The following is an 18,586-nucleotide window of genomic DNA, read 5'->3' as shown; positions in this document are numbered from 1 at the left end:
AGTATGTAATACAGTATTGTTAAATATGGTCACCAGAACCTATTCATTGTATAACCGGAAGTTCATACTCTTTGACCAAGGTCTCCCACTGCCCTAATTCCTGCCTCTACTATCATTCTACTATCTGTTCCCATGTAACTCATTTCTTTAATAGCATGGGTTTGGGGGATTTGCATTCCGAGCAGTCACTGTAGTTCCTTATGCTGACTCACTTTCTTAATAGCATGCGTTCTGAGGAAAAGTGCCTGCCGAGTATCATGACCAGGGGGTACATCATTAAACCCTGGAAAAACTTGTGACCATTGTATATATATCAGCCTTGCCAGGAGGAGCTCATTTTCTGTCATATTTAGAAAGAATAGGTGCTGGTCTCACATAGGCCCTGCTCCAGCCACGTTGCTGATGTCTCATTATGCGGCTCTCAGGTCCCTGCGGCCTTCGGCTCCTCCAGTGCCGACCAGCACTCAGAATCTGGGGACTGCTGCCCTCCACCTACACTAGCGCCACCACGCAGAGCTTTGGTGGGATGTGGCTACTGCTCTACTTTCCCTCAGTTCCAATCAACAATCTTTGGCAGTTGTATTCCCTACCCCAACACCGGCACACTTCCCAATGAAAAGTAACAATTTCCAGAAGCGAAACCGTGAAACCATAGAAAGGGAGAGAGGTTTTTCATGGGCCTTTTCATTACTGTGCCGGGCACCAGCTGAGCCCTTTGGTCCACCCTCCTCTTGGGCCATGCCAAGGTACAAAGGAAGGGGGCTCTTTCTCACTCCTTATCAAATTGCTGAGAGCTTTAGTTGACAAACTCTGGGTCAGGGCCTTGAAATACAACTTTTATTCCTTGAACCAGGTTGGAGTTCTTCAGAAAGTGGCCCCCTCACTCCTTCCCTTTTCAAGGACTCAAAACCAGGGCGGTTACCCTTGTCAGGTATTAGTCTCGGGGTTGGAGGGCAGGAAGGAGACTCTTTCTACCTCAGTTTATTTCTTTCTGCTGCATGTCATTTTCTTACAAGTAAAGATGCATCATCTACTACTTGGAAAAGTTTTATCAAAGGGAACTTGCTCTAAGAAATGTAACAGTTAGCAATCACAATGCGCACAAAATAAAGACTGTTACACAGTCAGGGCCAGGCAATGAAGTAGATCTGTCACCTCTGCATTTTGAGAAGAGAAAAACATCGTGGCTGTCATCCTTCAAAAGAGAGTTGATATTGAATGATATTTTATAATTAGCTCCCACTCCTCCGACACAAAGAATGAAAAAATTGGAATATCTCCATTCTCTCAACAGAGCATCAGGAAAGAAGCATTGCAGCAATATCAGAGCAGCCCTGACATACCTTCAGCAGCACCTGCCACATTTTAAGTGGAGATTTTCTTCTGCCAACATTAGTCTCCATTCCCCTCCCTCAAGAGGACTGGCTGAATTTCCCCCTGCAAATGTAATCTTCCTTTTTTATTATTTGACTAAGTTTAATACCTATAGTGTCAAATAGTAACACATTAGAAGAAATATAACACAGAGGAAAGACGCTTCTGTGCTTGCTGAATGTACAAACCACACAGGTCTCCAGGGTTACAGGGCTGATTTGCAACAGATTCCTGCTCATTCTCGCACCCCACCCCCAATCCCTTGGTGCTCCCTAGAGACCCGGCTAGACAAAGTTCCTATCCCCGTGAATGGCACTTGCACGATCCCAGGCAGGATTCACCACACACTCACAGCTCCTGCCACCAGGGCCTGGTTTGATGCATCCATGTTTCAAGGCACAGGACCTGGTGAACTCAAGCGTTGAGCCATGACCTCTCCAAGGACTTGTAGCCTGGCTCCCAGTGGGTGGTTGCAGTTACCTGGGAGTAAGAAGTGCAAGGCCTACACATGTTCCTCTGATCCCCTTTCACAGGAGCTGACAGTCTGGGGGAAGAAAGGGGATGGTCTTGCAGTCTGAGTGGAGGGTCTCATTGTGGCTGTGCAGGCCGTTCCTCACTAACAGATAACTTCTATAATCATAACGAATATAAATTTTTGAAAAGAAAGAAATGAGCCCTGGCCTTCTTGCTTCCAAGATGGCCAGGGAGGAGCAGAAAAGGAAGAGCTTCTTCCCTTCATCTAGGCAGTATTGTTTGCAAAGTCCTTGGTGAGAATCAGGGTCTGTCCAGGAAAACAGAAATCCCTCTAAGTCTTTGGCTAGAGGAATTTAATGCAGGGAATTGGTTGATCAAATGACAGGAGTGCAGAGGAATTCAACAGGGGACAGTGGAAAAAGCAGGGATTAGCTAAAGCAGGAAGCCATTAACATACCAGGGAGCATGAGGACCAGTGGGAGAAAAGGGTGTAAGGAGGGGCCAAAACCAGGTCTTCCTGTGGATGCTGAAACCGTGGTGAGATGGCCCAGTGGGAGCCGGGACTATAAGAGAGGGGCTGTCAGGCAGAACCTGAAGCCACAAAAGAAACACAGCCACTACTGTGATGCAAAAAGCAGAGATGGGGAGTAAAGTACTGAGGAATTTCCTTCTATCCTTCCCTCTCTTCCTCCCTCCATTTTTCCACCAGGCCTCCCATTGGCCATGCCAAGCAGAGGCCATGAGGTAAAGGAGCCTTGGCAATGTAGTTCCCTGGGATCAAAAGAGGCACAGAGGAAGGGCTGGGATGGATCTGAGGCCCAGGAGACACCCAGTCTCTCCTTTTGTCCTGGTTTACAGACCAGGAAGACTAAAACCAAGACCAAGAGGTTAGCTGTCCATCCCATAGTAAACTCCAGCCTAGCTCATCTGGCACCATCACATCCTTGGGAGGAAGAGCAAAAACGTGCTTAGACATAGGGTTGAAAGAAGACTGCAGGCTTTGGGAGATCTGAGTGCAAGAGCTGAGATGAGAAAAAAATGAAAGATGAAAAAAATGAAAGTTTGCTCAGGCTGGGCTCCTAAGGATGGGGGTGGTTCTTGGGTCTGAGGGTTGGAGCATCTTGGACAGCAGCAGAAATCTAAACCCTCAAATTCCACTAGGGGGCCTGAGCTAGGAGTGGTCCATGATACAGCAGAGGGAGGGAAATTAGACTGGGGCTTGAGTTGTACAAAGGTAATTTCGTAATCATATCATGTGCTTGCCTTGGACAACCCATTTGTTATTTGAACCGCTAATGCTTTACACTCCAATAAAATTGTCCTTGTACTTCATAAGGTTAGCAGTGGATGTGCTGTTGTGAGCTAGAATAGCTTAATAGTTGTGAGGCCAGACAGGCCTCGACAGCTTACTGTCATGGCCCTGGACACCTTCCCCAACTTTTCGGTTTCCTCTTCTGGAAGATGGGATTGCTAACACCTGCCTCACAGAGCCGTTGTGCGAATTACATGAGACAACTGACTTAGCAAAGAAGCACTTAGCATAGGGCCTGGCTCTCAGAAAGTGCTAGAATAATGGCAGAATCCTCTCACAGCCTTGGATAAGACCACCCATCAGCCAGGATTCCTGGCTGCTCCGACTGCAGCCTGGACCAATGAGAACATACATCAAAGAATAATCTCCTTGCTACCTGCCTTAACGCTGGGTGATAAAGGATTGAAGGTAGCAAATTGCCTTCCCAGCCTGTGGCTACTTAGTTCCAAAAAAAAACAAAACAAATCACAGCCTGCTGAGACCAGTCTGAGAAACAAACAAGATAAGAAGAATGTATGTTTGCTGGCATATTTTATAGCCTTCAGATGCCCATGGAAGTCCTGTTATGTTTTTTAAAAGAAAGTAAAAGACCCTCATGGTGACAGGGAAAACCTGGGTGCCTTCCCACTGTGGAGGAAGCTGGCTGTGGTCCAGAGGTCAGGTAACTGCTGGTCAGGGGTGGAGGCTCAGTCAAGGGGCCTGTGATAATGAACAGACGTCTCTGAACATCATGGGTTCCCTTGACTGTCCTCTGTAGGGAGCAAAGGAGCCTGGAGGACCTCACTGGATTGGGGTAACCTTGGGGAGGGCAGAGGTGACTGAGGAAGTGGGTTTACTACTCACTACTCATTATTGAGGGGCACGGGGACAAGCACGCAGAGACGAAGCAGGCAGAGGACAGGGAGAGGGGCCAGAGAGCTACAGCAAGAGCCAGTGGATGAGTCAAACATCTGAGCAGAAAGTAACAGGCATGGGAACACTAAACTCAATGGAGTGGGTGCCCAAGGCAGCTAGTAAAATACAAAATTTCATCGAAGCTTCCTCAAAACAAACATGAATCGCTTCTCGAACTCGGTTAGCTTCATCTGGGCTCTTCGGCCATGACTTTAGGACAATATCACATTACCTTAGAGCTGATTCACAAACCTCCCTCCCGCCCACCCCCCGCCACTGTCAGGGCACAATCATAGGAGCTCTGCAATTCTGTCTAGGGTCAAGATAATAACCATTTTTGTTAAAGTGCGTGCAGTTCTTGTGGCAGGAGGGGGCGCGGCTGTAGAAAGAGGCAACAGAAAAGAGAAGGCTCTGGAAACACTAAGGAGGGCCATGATTTCTGGGGCCCATGATGCAGAGGACTATATTTATAAGTGGGCACCACCAGTTGTAGGGCAGAGGGTGAGGCTACTGTGCTCTGCCTCTGTCTGGAACAGGAAAGAGACAGAAACTGGGGTGAAACCCAGATGGGATACGTGCTCTAATGGAGGTGGACATGAGAACGTGCCTTTGTGCCCAGGTAATTCAGGTAAAGCGTTAGGGTAAGTCTCATGAGAGAATGGTGAGCATCTTGGTCAAGGAGGTGTTTGGGTGGAGTCTCAGTATGGGCAGGATGGACAGAGACGGGAAGCTGGGTAAGGATGTGCCAGGGAGAGGAAGAGGTTCTGCCAAGGGGTGGAGGTGCAGCAATGATGTGTGTCCTGGCAACAGTAAATCTTTCTGATGTGTCTGGAGTGTTTTGCGGGGTTATCTTCTATCAGTGGATAAATATTGGCCTCATGTTACCATGAAACACAGGTAATCCATGCTTTATCAATACTCATTTTATTAAATTGGGGGTGTGCTGGTGGGGGGCGGGGGGCGGCGGAGAATCTGAACCTCACTTGACCAAATCAACAGTCAAATGATGATTCCCAGACATTTTCTGTGAGGTGGGACTGTGTCATCTCAGCAGTATGGCTCCTGGAGGGTGGTCCCTTGTGACAGGCTCAAAAGGGGTGATTGACAGACCCCATAGGCCAACCTGATTCTGTGAGGACTGACAAAGATTCTCTGTTTGACCAAACTTTAGGCAGGCTCCTGAACCTTTTCCTAGGCTCACCTTGTAAAAAATCCAGTTTTAGCAAGAACCATCCCCCTCTTCCAACTCTGATCAGGTTCCACACCCCCAACCATCCTCCAGGTGATGTCTGATCACTTTGGCCTGTCTTCTGCAAGAACCCCCATCACCTCTCATGTTTTCTCTTGGTTATTTTCCATGTACTGATGCCCAACCCTGATCCTTGTCTATAAATTCCCACTTGTCCATGCTGTATTTGGAGTGGAGTCCCATCCCTTTCCTCAACTACAAGGTCCTATTGCAGCGGTCCCTACGCCGATTGCAGTGGCCCTGAATCAAGTCTGCCTTACCATTTTTAACAAGTGTCATGAATAATTTTTTCTTTAACAGGACCACCCAGACTCCCTACCCCTGCCTGACCTGCCGCCACTCACAGTCACTTCCCTGCCCCTCCTGCCTGTGCCACCCACAGTGGGGCCATAACTGTGGGTCCAATGGGAGGCCCCCAGCTTGGTGCTGCCCTTGCAGATTCAGGCACCTCTCCACCTCCACCCCTGGCACCTGAGAGCTGTCCAAGACGTGCCACTGCAAGTGAACCCATCTCCACAGGTACACAGAGCAAATTGCACTCTGGCCTGAAATACATTCTGTAACATGAATACTAAAATTGGTCACGAAAGTACACTAAAATATAAACATACTGTTTTAACACACTGTTGTTAAGTAAAATTAAATGTTTAATATTCGAGCTGCCATGAATATTCCCTTAGGCTGATTTTTCGCCTAGACCAAACTGGCTGACTTTATTATTATTTTTATTATTTTACATTTAAAGAAAATACAGGAAAGTTTTTTCCTATTCTTCCTCTTCCTCAATCCCTTCCTCAGAGCCATTAGGTGGGCAGAGTGTCAGAGCCCAGTCAGGGTGAGGAGGGTGTCTGGTGGGGGAGGTGGGGGGACAGCCCAGTGCAGGATTTCTGAGCCCAGGTGAGGTGAAGAGGACATTAACATGGGGGTGTGGGTGGGGTCTGAGGTGGGAGATTGGCTACATACAGCAGGATTAGTCACATATGTACATATGTTAAGGGTAATGGAGGCCAGGTTTCTCACTGACAAAAAGGTTATAAATAGGAAGGAGAAAACTAGAATGAACTTTGTGGTGCTGGATTGGAACTGGCAGTATCAGTGCGATCACATGTTTTCACATATATATGAATAAAGACAAGCTCTGGCCACACCTGGGAGCAGTGGCACCCTTAAAGCAATGAGCACACTTAGCTCCCAGATGTTGGCTTTTAAATACCATTTTCTGCTAAAAGAAACCAGGGCTCTGTAGAGAAATGGCTAATTCTAGGGCTGGGAACCTACAAGATGAGCCTGGGACATCTTGTTGTGCTAGAAGGCAGGAAAGTGCTCAAAGAATAATGAGGATATGTCAAAAGGTCTTTGTTCTATAGGTCCAATCTGAGACAATTTCAGCATCAAAATGGATGATAGTGTCAATGCCTACAGTTGAACTGGTTGGGTTTAGTATTCATTCCATGAGGGCAAATGCACACCGTAGGGAACCTCAGGATGTCTCAGTAAGAAGGTGTCAGAAAGAAACTATTATAGTCTTGGGCTTTGGTTTGGAGAGAGTCCAAGAACATGGAGTTCTCTCTAGATTGCACACTATCAGACAGTGGAGACATTCCATGATTAAGTGTCTCCGTAAATCCTATCTACAAGCAGGGAAATCCAGATTAGGGATAGAGCTGTAATGTAGAGCAGCAGCAGCCACTCACATTAGCTAGGAGAAAGGGATACTTGGTATTTTGTGGGTTGCATCTGTTTTTGTCTGAGGCTAGACTTATGAAGTGGCCTAGTTTTGTCTCAATTTGCCGTGGTCTCAGAGTGATGTCTGATGCTGGTGTTTGGTAAGATGATTTGTTTCCAGCAAAAGAATACACAGGGCCTAGCTGTGAGTGCCAGACCAGCCTCTAACACTGAGGCTTTGCTGTGTCAAACCTGTTCCCAGAGCATAGAGACTGCCTTTTTCTTTCTCATAATAAAGGATTATAACCCTTAAGACAAAAATAAGAATCTATGAATCTACGCAAAGTAATTAATTAACTAAATTAGGGTAATGATGAAAAATGAGATTTAAAAAAAATTAATAGACTTTGTTTCAGAGCTGTTTTGTTTACAGAACTCTTGAACAGAAGGTACAGATTACACAGTTTCCCCTAGTGTTAACATCTTGCTTTAGTGTGGCAAAATTGTTACAATAAATGAGGCATTTTTACTATTAACTAAAGTCCATAGTCTACATTAGAATTTGCTTTTTGTATTGTACTTTCTATGGGCTTTGATAAATGCATAATGATATTGTCCACCATCCCAGTATTGTATGGAATAGTTTTACTGCCCTAAAAATCTCCTGTTTCACTTACTCATCCTTTCCTCCCTTCCTCTGAATGCTGAGCATCTGTCCCCCTAGTTTTGCCTTCTCCCAAATGTCTGATAGCTAAAATCATACAATATGTAGGCTTCATAGATAGGCTTCTTTCACTTTACAATAGACAGGTCAAGGTTCCTCCATGTCTTTTCATTACTTGATAGCTCGTTTCTTTTTATTGCTGAATAATACTCCATCATCTGGATGTACCATTTGTTTATCCATTCACTTATTAAAAGATACTTTGGTTGCTCCTAATTTTAGGTGATTATAAATAAAGCTGTTATAAATATTTATGGGCAGCTTTTGATGTAGACATGTTTTCAACTCATTTGGGTAAATACCACAAAGCGCAGTGGATCATACAGTAAGTCTATGTTTAGTTTTGTTAAGAAACTGACAGACTGTCTCTCAAAGTGGCTGTACCACTTTGCATTCCCGCTATAGCAATGGATGAAACATGATACCTAAATGTACTGTGGCATTATGGATGGGTCTTGGAACATAAAAAGAGTACTAGGCAAAAACTAAGGAAATATGAATAAAGTATGGATTTTAGTTAATGACATATCAGTACTGGCACCTTAGCTGTGACAATTGTGTCACAGTCGTGTAAGATGTTAACAGGGGAAACTCGGTACAGGGTATGCTGAATTCTCTTTAGTATCTTTGGAAATTTATTTTAAAACTAAAACTATTCTAAAATTAAAAGTTTAAGTGTTTTAAATAAGAAATAAATGTCATAATATTGCCGTTACAGAATTGCCCATTGAATGTAGATATTCAGCATCGATGACTGCTATGGTCACAAAAAGGGAGACAGACATTATGTGCCTCCTGTAGTCTGGCCAAAGGAATTACACTTGAGACTGGTCCAGTTTCTGGCGCTAGGTGTCAATGTGCAGGAAATAGAGAAGGCAGAGGAACACGTTCTATACCACAACCAGAATCCAATATCACCTATCAATGGTGAAAGAAAACTCCATAATGAAAAACTGGGAAAGAGAATGTAGCAACACACTGAAAAAAAAAAAAAAAAAGCCCCACTATCTATTTTTAAATAGGTAGAAAGAGGAGGTTAAAAAATCAAAAAAGAAGAGTCAAAATTAATTTCATTTGGAAATGCTATAGATGTATACCTGGAAAAACCAAGATAACCAACTGAAAACTATTAAAAAATAAGAGAATTTAGCAAACTGGTTAAAAAATTAATAAAATCAATAGTGTTCCTACATGCAACAATAACCAGCTAGCAGATATAACAGAATAAAAGATTCCATCTCAGAAACAAAGTAAAATTGCTAGGAATAATATTATTAAAAATGTGCAGTATGAAGAAAAAAATTTAAACTCTATTGACAAAACTGAATGGACAACTGAATAAATGGAAAGACAAATCCTGTTCAAAATAGGAAAATCTACCATATAAAAAGTCTATTCTCCCTAATTTTATCAACAAATTTAATGTGATCCCAATAAAAATAGCATCAGTTCAACATTCAAGTAATAGGAATTTCAGAAAGAAAGACCAAAGAAAATAGTAGAAAATAATTATCACAGAAAAATACAATTTCTCAAGCGAAACCTTCCAGATTGAAAGGGCCTTTGAATTAATTTTCAGTATAATAAATGAAGACGAGAAAAAGACCCATGCCAAAGTGTTTGATTAGGAAACTATAGAACAAAGGTAATAAAAAGGAAGCTCTTAAAAACTTCCAGGAAAGGAGAATAAATAGGCTATAAACAACCAAGGATCAGGGCTCAGAAAAAGCACTGGAGCTCTCAGAAACTAACCTACCTGCGAATAAGAAGACATCAGTGGAGGAACTCCTTCAAAATTCTGAGGGAAGAGAATTTCTGTCTTACAATTCATATCCAGGTGAGGTATCACTTAAGTATAGGAATAAAACAGTGACTTTTTGTTGTTGTTTTCTTCATTTTTTAAATAAACTATTTATGGTGGAAAAGATCAGACATGTTTAAAAGGGGAGACAATAGCATAATAAATGTCCATGTATCGGACACCCAGGTTCAACAGTTAACAGATCATGGCCAACCTTGCTTTGCCCATACTCTAACCACATTTCCCCACTTCTTGTACTATCGGTGTGTCTCTCTAAAAGATAAAAACTTAAAAAAAAAAGAATAATGCCATTATTACATCTAAAATAAAACAATACCATCACATATCTAGTGTTCAATTTCCAGTTGTTTCATAACTGTCACACACTTTAAAAAAAGTTTGTTTAAATTAGGATTTACCTAAGGTCCACACATTGTAAATAGTTTGCTTTCTACATCTTCTAATCTAGAGTTTCCTCTTCCATCTGTTTTCCTTACAAATTATTTTCTTGCCAATGCTTTCTTTATTCCCTTGAAATTTATCTGTTGAAGAAACGTGCGACCTGTAACACTGCCCGTGTTCTAGATTCTTTTGGTGACCATATCCCCATGATGTCAATATGCTCCTCTGATCTATTTCCTGAATTGGTATTTGGACCTAGATGAGAACAAGGATTTCCTTGGGCACACTTTCCCAGGAAACTAATGAGGATGCATTGCCCTAAAACCATAGGATGGAACAAAGACTTGAGATCAAGTTCAGGAGAGAGGCAAGATGTTCCCCGGATGATGTGGAGGTGAGTCTCAGATGACAGCTATGGAGCACATGCAGGGAGCAAAGTCCAGATTGGAGCAGGAGAACAGGGAGAGCTCCGAGGAAAATGTCTTCAAGAAGAAACGGCAATTGTCGTTATATCTGATGCATTTAATCACGCTGAAAGCAGACTTCCAATTCTATAGCAAAGTTTAGGAATGACTTGGTGATAACCGTGTAGAAGACTAAGAAACAGAAAAAAATCATTGTATAAGAAAGGAAAATAAGCATGGTTCATCCATGAATATTTACCCTGTCATAATAATGTAAACACTGAATATTAATTGAATATATTGAAGGGCAATATGACTCTGTTGAGAGGAGGGGAAAAGGGAACAGGTTCCAAGGAGTGTCTGATCACACCCCTGCCAGGAATACCCACTGGAATCAACCCCAACCAGCCTTCCCTCCATGATGGCTTTTTAAAAATTAGTTCATGTATTCATGCATGGAGAATACTTATTACTAGCATGAGACAGTTCAGCAAAGATTCTATCCTTACTTTTCCTTTTTACTGATGTAAGTACTGAGTACCATTATTCACATAAATAGGTGGACCTAGGAGGAGATTCCTTGTAGCAGTTCACCCAATTCTTTGAACTCCTTCCAATTTTATGCCAAAACTCGCACGCAAAAAATTTATCAAATAATTGATATTTAAAACTTCAAAAAATTTTCTGACAGTAATACTCTGACAATTAAAACATTTTTTATTAAAATTTTTCTAGATAGACTAAAAATTATTAGTAATATATATTTTATCAAAATATCATTTCATAAATTTGATAAGCAATTATTAAACACAGAAGAGTTAAGACATGCACTTCTAAAATGCCACTTTCAATTATTTGATTTCAAAAATCTTGAAGCAGGCATTATGGTCACAGGAAAATGTTTTAAGTTTTTCATTTTAATTATCATACCTATTCTTTAGTACAAAGAAATACATTTGGTAATGAATGAAGCTTAAGTATTTTATAATAGGATAAAGTTACTCAGAAAACAGGATGAAATAGGGAGGCTGGCTGCTGGGGACTAGGGGCTGGGGCTTGGAGTTAGAGATCAAGGATCTGGGTGCTGGGGGTGCTGGGGATTAGAGGCTGAGAAGTCAAGGCCGGAGACCTGGGGTCCCAGAGTAACCCCGCTCTGCACCCAGCTTCCCTACCCAGAACCTCAAGCCTCCGTTTCTTCTCAATATGACTTTTATATGTTCCTGGAAAATAGACATTTTTCCACATTATTCCACATTATTTTTTCTATAAATTCCTATTATTCTATTACCCCTTCCGAATGCTGAAAGCATTTAACTATCACGAAAACCCTATTGCTCTCCAAGTGTGACTGGAGGCAATCACCCACCCCCACCCCCACCGCCACCTCTGAGGAGTTCGGGCATTTTGCCTGGTTGGGCCCCAAACCCAGAGAAGCAGGTGTGTTAAGAGCCTAAGGCCTTGTGCTTCCTGGCAGGTCTCTTCCATTGTCCTCAAGACAAGGAACCTGAATAGGGCACTAAGAGCACCCAAGTACCTTACAGCTCAGGGGTTCCAAACTGGGCTCTCAGAACTCCAGGGAAACCTGGAGGTCAGCTCCCCTCTCAGAACCAGAAGTACATGCCTCTTTTTGGAAGATCATAATGAAATGGACATGTTAGGGTGCTGGAAAATAGAAATTGGTCCAAGAGTTTCTCCCACCATTTTTCCCTTTCGAAATTCAGAACTAATTAAGTAGAGAACATTTTCTAATAATAAACTCAGTGTCAGCAATATGGCTTTAGCAAAAAATAATCTGTCATTAAATTATTGTTTTTAATTTGAGTTCTGTTGGTTTTATAGTTGAACATATAACATAGCCTAGGGCATATGTTATATGTCTGCACTTATTATAAAAATAATTTAAATTCACATAGGGGTCTATTAATTTTTTTCTTTGAACAGGGGTCTGCTCTTTGCTGGAATGTGAAAAACACTGCTTTAATGCATTGTCCTGACAGACTTTGGAGAACAGCTGTAAAGAGAAATGGAAAACCAGATCCGGATCATACACATTCCATGTAAGTGCCACCCAGGAGAGGGAGTGGGGACGGGCACAGGAGAGGCCTGTGGGTCAGGTGTGGGAGGGTTGTTCTGGGAATGTATAAGGGGGCAGATGCACCATCTGGGGGCTTTCACCCATTGACAGAAATCTCAACTTGGACCCAAAGGGAATGTCCTGGCTTTAAGAGCAACCTGGGCCAGCAGGAGTCTCTCGGATATCCTCAGGACACTTCCCTCTTGTGCCCTACTGCCCTCTGTATCTTAGCTTCATTCAGGCCAAATGCAGGAGGAACTCCTCTATTGGGGTGGGGGCAAAGCCCCAATTTTACATCTTTCCAGACTGGCAACTTCAACCAAGACACCTTTTTCATACCACTGCCTGTGTATCAAGCCTAGTACATGTGAACCAGTACATGTGTCCAGGGAAGAACCCGGGCCTGAATTCTGTGCCTACCTGTGGCCAAGGAGAGGGGCTGGTACTACCAACAGGGGGTGAAGGGGAGACTGTGCTGGCCAAAGACAACGGCTCCATCCTTCCTCATCCCAATGCACCTGCTGTGTGGTCTTTCTATAAGTGCCAGACCCCAGTGATACCAAGTCCTGGCAGGAGTGATGCTCTGTGGAAGTGTTAAAGGAAAAACTATTCTGACATGTGTTGAACTGGTGAGAAAACTTTATTCAAGACTATTGCAATAGGGGAGAGAGACTGGGCTCAATTCTGAATACAGCAAAGACTGTGGGGATTTATTTACAGGAGCAGAGTGAGGGGACAGTGGATGGACAATTACTAAGAGGAGACAACAACAGTAGGAAGATTATTGCTAAACTGACCTAACAGGATTCTTGCTTATCGTGCATTGGTTTAATATGATTTCATATCTACTTGTTTATGACTTAAGTGGTTTTAATTCACTTGTTCATGACATAGACAAAACAAGAGTTGCTTTGATATAAAAATGAAGTCAGTTGTGCCAAGATGTCATCATTCTATATCTGATGTCACTGAGAAGCAGTCAGCAGCCCAGCCGCTGAGGGGCCCTATTGTGGGGCTTACCAGTAAGAACATGTAGAGAAGTAACTATTACAAGGGGACATTTAGACTATAAATACTGAGACTTTGTGAGGACTATTTAAAAGTTTTGGTTTGGGTAAAGCCATTCTTCACTAACCTAAAATCTCTCTGAAGACCTCAGGGGCATTTAGCTCTCACATGCCCACAACCCTGTGGTCGGCAGTGGCAAAGGGCCATGCCGTAGGCCCATGAAGAAAGTCGTCCTGCCTGCCAACACTGGCGTCTTTACTCCCTAGTAACATGCTCCAGCAACAGGAGACTTTTACTTTTGTGCTGGCAGTTGGAAATCAGCTCTCTGGTGGTCAATGTCTCTCCCAAGTGCCTCCTTGTATAAAAAGGTACATTTCATATTAAACTTGGACTTTATTCCTTCATCTCCCCTTGCCTGGAACAACAGTGTGATTAACTTGTCATTTGTCTAGAGGTTATTTCTTTACTTGGTGTATTACCCTGTATGCTATTGGCTCGTGAAATTATTATAATTCCCACAGCAAAGCTGTGCTAAATAAATTGCTGGCAAAAAAAAAAAAAAAAAAGAACAGAATCAGTTTCTGAGTATAACTTTTGTTGTCTTCTCAAAATAAAACAAAAACAAAACATTGCTAAAGGTAGGCCAAGGGCTTACATATCAAAGGTGGAGAATGAAGAACTTGATCAGATAGCAAGGATGGGCATTCTCTCTAAAGTCTTGGTGAGATTCTTGCTAATACTAGGGACTTGGCAAGGCTGGACACTGAAGGTCAAGGTTGAGGCCTAGTCAAGAAGAGGGCTCAAGAAGAGCCAAAAAAAAATGTCTGGTTAAGGAGAGAATCTTTGTCAGAAGAGCTGCCCAAACTGGGGCTTGAGGACAAGAAGTCCCGGCAGAGAGGAACATCTGGTTTCCACTGTGAGGGGCAAAATCAACTACAAGGAAATATTCCTCGACGAGAACAGCCCTGTAGGAGTCTTGGGGCTGCCCTGGGGCTGTGGGGATATGGAGTAGGAAAAATAATTGTCTCTCTGCCTTTATAGGTTCTGTGGGAAACCAACCAATAATAAAAAACAGATCGACAAGAGAAAAACAAATAGAGGTTTAATAACATGTAAACCTCCTGTATACCTGGGAGAAAATGAAATAAAATTTCCTAGAAATGGCCCAAGCCACCACCTTAAATACCATCTTCAGCTAAAGACCAAAAATAGATCTTGGTGGGTGGGGAGTCCAGCTATGGGAGGTAATCAGGAAAAGCACAGAAAACAAGGTCAAGTTGTTCGCAGATTTAAGTCAGGAGCACTTATGGGAGTTTCTTATGATTTAGAGTCATCCCCCTCTTCCTGGTATAGAAACACTCTTACGAATGGAGATTTCTCTTATAAATGTAAATTTACCTTACAAAATAGTAATTGCTACTGTTTTTAGAGCTTCTCCTGTGTCTGCTTTTTCTCAGAAATAATTAAAAGCAGACACTAACCAGACACACTAATCACGTTTCTCTTTTCTTGGTGACAAGTTTTTTAAGTATCTTGTAGAACACAACAAGAGGCTGTTCCCCAGCCCTTCTCCAGGGTCAGCTATGACCAGCCAACGTTAGCTGCATGGATAAAAAAAAAGGGGTTCTACAAAAAATAATTCCACAGGGTGATCTGATCATAAATTCTTAACTAGGCAGGTCATGGTGGGTGGTCACACTCCAGGCCTTTATTCTGTAGTGAAAAGTTTTAAGTCAGCCCTGTCCATTGTTCTAGTGCATCTAGGTTAAGACCTAAATAAACTGTAACCACCCTCAAGAGAGCATATAATCTTATTAACTATGCATAAAAGAAACTGAGAAACTGTCACCTGAGGAGCATTTGATATTTTGCTCCCTGGCACCTATCATCAGTTTGGCTCAAATAAACTCATAAAAATTCTCTACAGGTTCGGACATTTCTTACATCGATAGCTGAAACCAGTCTAGTCAACCTGCAAAAGTAGCAACTGAGTGACTCGGATGTAACCTTGAGAGCTTGGCAGAACCAAAATTCACACTGCCAAAGAATTACCATGAAAAGACCTGGTCGTGGCAGACCCATTTCCGAAGCCAAGTGTGCCCTAAACTGCTGCCCAGTAGGAAGGAAAACCAAACACCTCAGGGAATGCACGACTTCGACCAATCAAACCAATCAAGTCGAACCAAATTAAAATTCCTTTGTACTTGCTCTTCCCAAACCTTACCTTAATTGGCTAAGTTCCAGAACCTTCCAATCAGACCCTTCCAAATAAGAATTTATGAATAGGTAATACCTTTTTAAATCTCACCTCTTAAAACTTGACTCAAGCCTTAGTTCAGGGAGACAAATTTGAATTTTGTCTCCTGTCTCCTTGTCTGGCAGCCTTGCAATAAATTCTTTTCTTCGTGAAAGACTGTTGCCTCGGAATTTGGTCTCTGTTGTACAGCAGGCAATGAGCCCACTTGCTCAGCTTGGTTACATACTCAGCTCAAAATAATCCTTATGTCAAAGAAGCATATTTTGGGGTGACATATTCTGCTACCCTTCAGAGACAACCTCTAAAAGTATTCAAAACTAAAGCAAAAGATTACTGTATGCTCTTTAAATTCATGTGGGATCACTGTCTAACAAGCCTCAGGGCCATTTGCTGCTCTAGAGAAATATAACCTGGTTTGACATACTGATATTGACTACTGATCAGACTGTGATGTTAGCTATCGACTTATAGATGATTGATGCGTTGTAAATGGTTTCTATCCCACAGTTATGGTTTTCTTGCCTGTGGACATCATTTATTTCTGTACTTATTTAGCATTCTTGTCTCTGCAATTCCTTCTTTCACTGGTTATATCCACAGGTTTCCTTTTAAACCATTTCATTGCTTAGGCAACAGACCTGAATGAGTGTTTGTCTACCAGTTTATGCAAATATTCCAACAAAGCTATAATGGTCACTCCCAGGGTGATCTGAGCATCTGCCTGCAGAAGAGTTAAAACACTGTCAACCAAGGTACCTGGGGGATTTTTCCTGGGCCCCCACAGATCCCAGAGTCTCGGAGCACTCTATTTGCATATCTCACCCTTCCTTAGTTTAGAAACTTATTGATTCAAATATGCAAAAGAGCCTGGGGCGGGGACTGAGTAGGTGTGAAAGACAGCCTGATGGCTCTGTTTAGCATCAATTAGCATTTCAAAAAGTGTCAAGTTGCTGGAAGACCTTTTTTTAATTGCTGCTAATCAGAGGTTCTAGTGGGACCTATGTGCTATTCTTGAGTGTGAATCCCCTGCAGGAAGAACCATGTCCAAAGAGAAAATGAGGGGGTGGTGTGGCACTTCAGTCATAAGTACAAAAGGGCACTGATGTCAAGGGGACGTCAGAATTCTTAAAGCTTGATTCTTTTGCAAAACTTTAGTTTTCCATTCACAGTGGAACCTCAGCCCCTAGGGTGGCCAGGTTCTTTTAACATCTGTGCAGATAATGCACAGACAACGCCCAGCACTAAAAAAGAGAGAGAGAGGCTTTTCTGTTCCTCTGCTGTCATTTTATTGTGTTCTTTTAAAGGAAGCAGAGCCCATTGCCATAACATCACTCTCTTTCCATTACTGAGGATATTTTCCCTTTGAGAAGTTCAGGGTAGGAGGGGGCTGGAGCTGGAGAGCTGTTATAACTTACCCAGTGTGGAAATAAACAGACTTCCCGAATGGGAACAGGCAGAGGCTATTTATTCAGAGCTTGCTATGGCAAGGGAGTCAGTCAGCCACCATCGCTTGTGTTTGGCAGAGACTCAAAGGCAGGCAGGGGAGTGGGAAAGCTTTATAGTAGAAAAAAGAGAGAACCAGGTGTGCTCTGCTTGGAAGTTATTGTCCAGGGGAAGCTGGAAGCAGGCTAACTAGAAGGGGGGCAGCCTGTGGGACTGGTTTGGGGAGCTTATTTGTTTTTTTCTGGTTGGTTTTGAGTTGGAGGAGGAGATGATCACAAAGGAGGGAGGGAAGCTGCAGTCAGTGCCCAAGTGCTGACCCTTCAGGGACTGGTTGCTGCTGTGGTTGTGGGTCAGGGTTCCGTTGTCATGTATGGTCTGGCCATTGTCCTTTTCTGTAGCCTCTGACTAGGGTTGTGTTTATCATAAAAAACTAAGATCAAGCAGAGGAAACAACTCGTTCTTGGATCAAAGTAAGAGCTCCTGTAAATCTGGAGCACAAATGGCAACCAGTTTAGTGTAAATAATAATAGAAATGGAGCCACTTTAAAATGGAGCTGGAGCTGCCACGCCAGAGGAACTGCCTTGTACATCTTATACCTCTACGGGGGGTTAGAATAAATCACCCCAAGATGTGCAGGTTGTTTCATGCTAAAGGCAACTTAGCCAAGGGCTCAAGAGAAATTTCTGCCTCTTTCTCTCTAAGAAAATGTGAATCAGGGTCCTTGCCCATAATAAGAGATTATCAGGATAACCACTTTTGACTTACCTATAGGGCAGGACAAACTTCTATTTATTAAGCATCTGCTCTTATCCTGCAATGACTCTTTGAAGCCTCCGAGGTACCTTACCTCATCCCTAGCTCAAGAATATCTTATATACCCACGCTCCCTTTCTACCTCTGAACTTCTTGTGCACGTGAGGTCTCTGACTCTCTCATGTATGCGGGATTCCCATAGACATGCACGTACTGAATTTGGTTATTTTCTCTTGCTAATCTGTCTCATGTCTATTTGATTATTAGACCAGCTGAAAGATCCTTCAGGGGAGAGGAAAGTTTGTTCTTCCCCCACACCTCAAATCTCAAAATATTAAAAACAGGGCAAAATAAGCTATGGACTGGGCCTAAGCAACTTGTTTCCCAAAGAACTGCTTGCAAGAAAGTTCAAGATGACAAGAAAGCAGTCATTATGGCTCCTGGACTGATGACTACTGGACTGAAAGTTGAAAACATTGTTTAGAAATAACATCACTATGTTACGTTATCTGTATCAATAGAAATGCTTTCCTCTTACCGATGTAATTGTCTCCCTTCTCTTTGTCATAAATATTCATCACCTTTGTTTCCTAATTGGAACATTATTTGGGCTTCTACCTGAATTAATGATTCCCAAATAGCGAAACTTATTGATCTCAAAAAAATGCTTGTTTGCTTCTCACTTTTAAAGGCCTTTTAATTTTTAGGTTAACATTAGGGACACCTATCATTACACCTGAAACAGCACTCG

This window comes from Pteropus medius, unplaced genomic scaffold (assembly GCF_902729225.1).
Source record: "Pteropus medius unplaced genomic scaffold, Ma_sr-lr_union100, whole genome shotgun sequence".
In the NCBI taxonomy this organism is placed as follows: Eukaryota; Metazoa; Chordata; class Mammalia; order Chiroptera; family Pteropodidae; genus Pteropus; species Pteropus medius.
The sequence above is the reverse complement of the archived record's forward strand: the minus strand, read 5'-3'. Positions refer to the sequence as shown.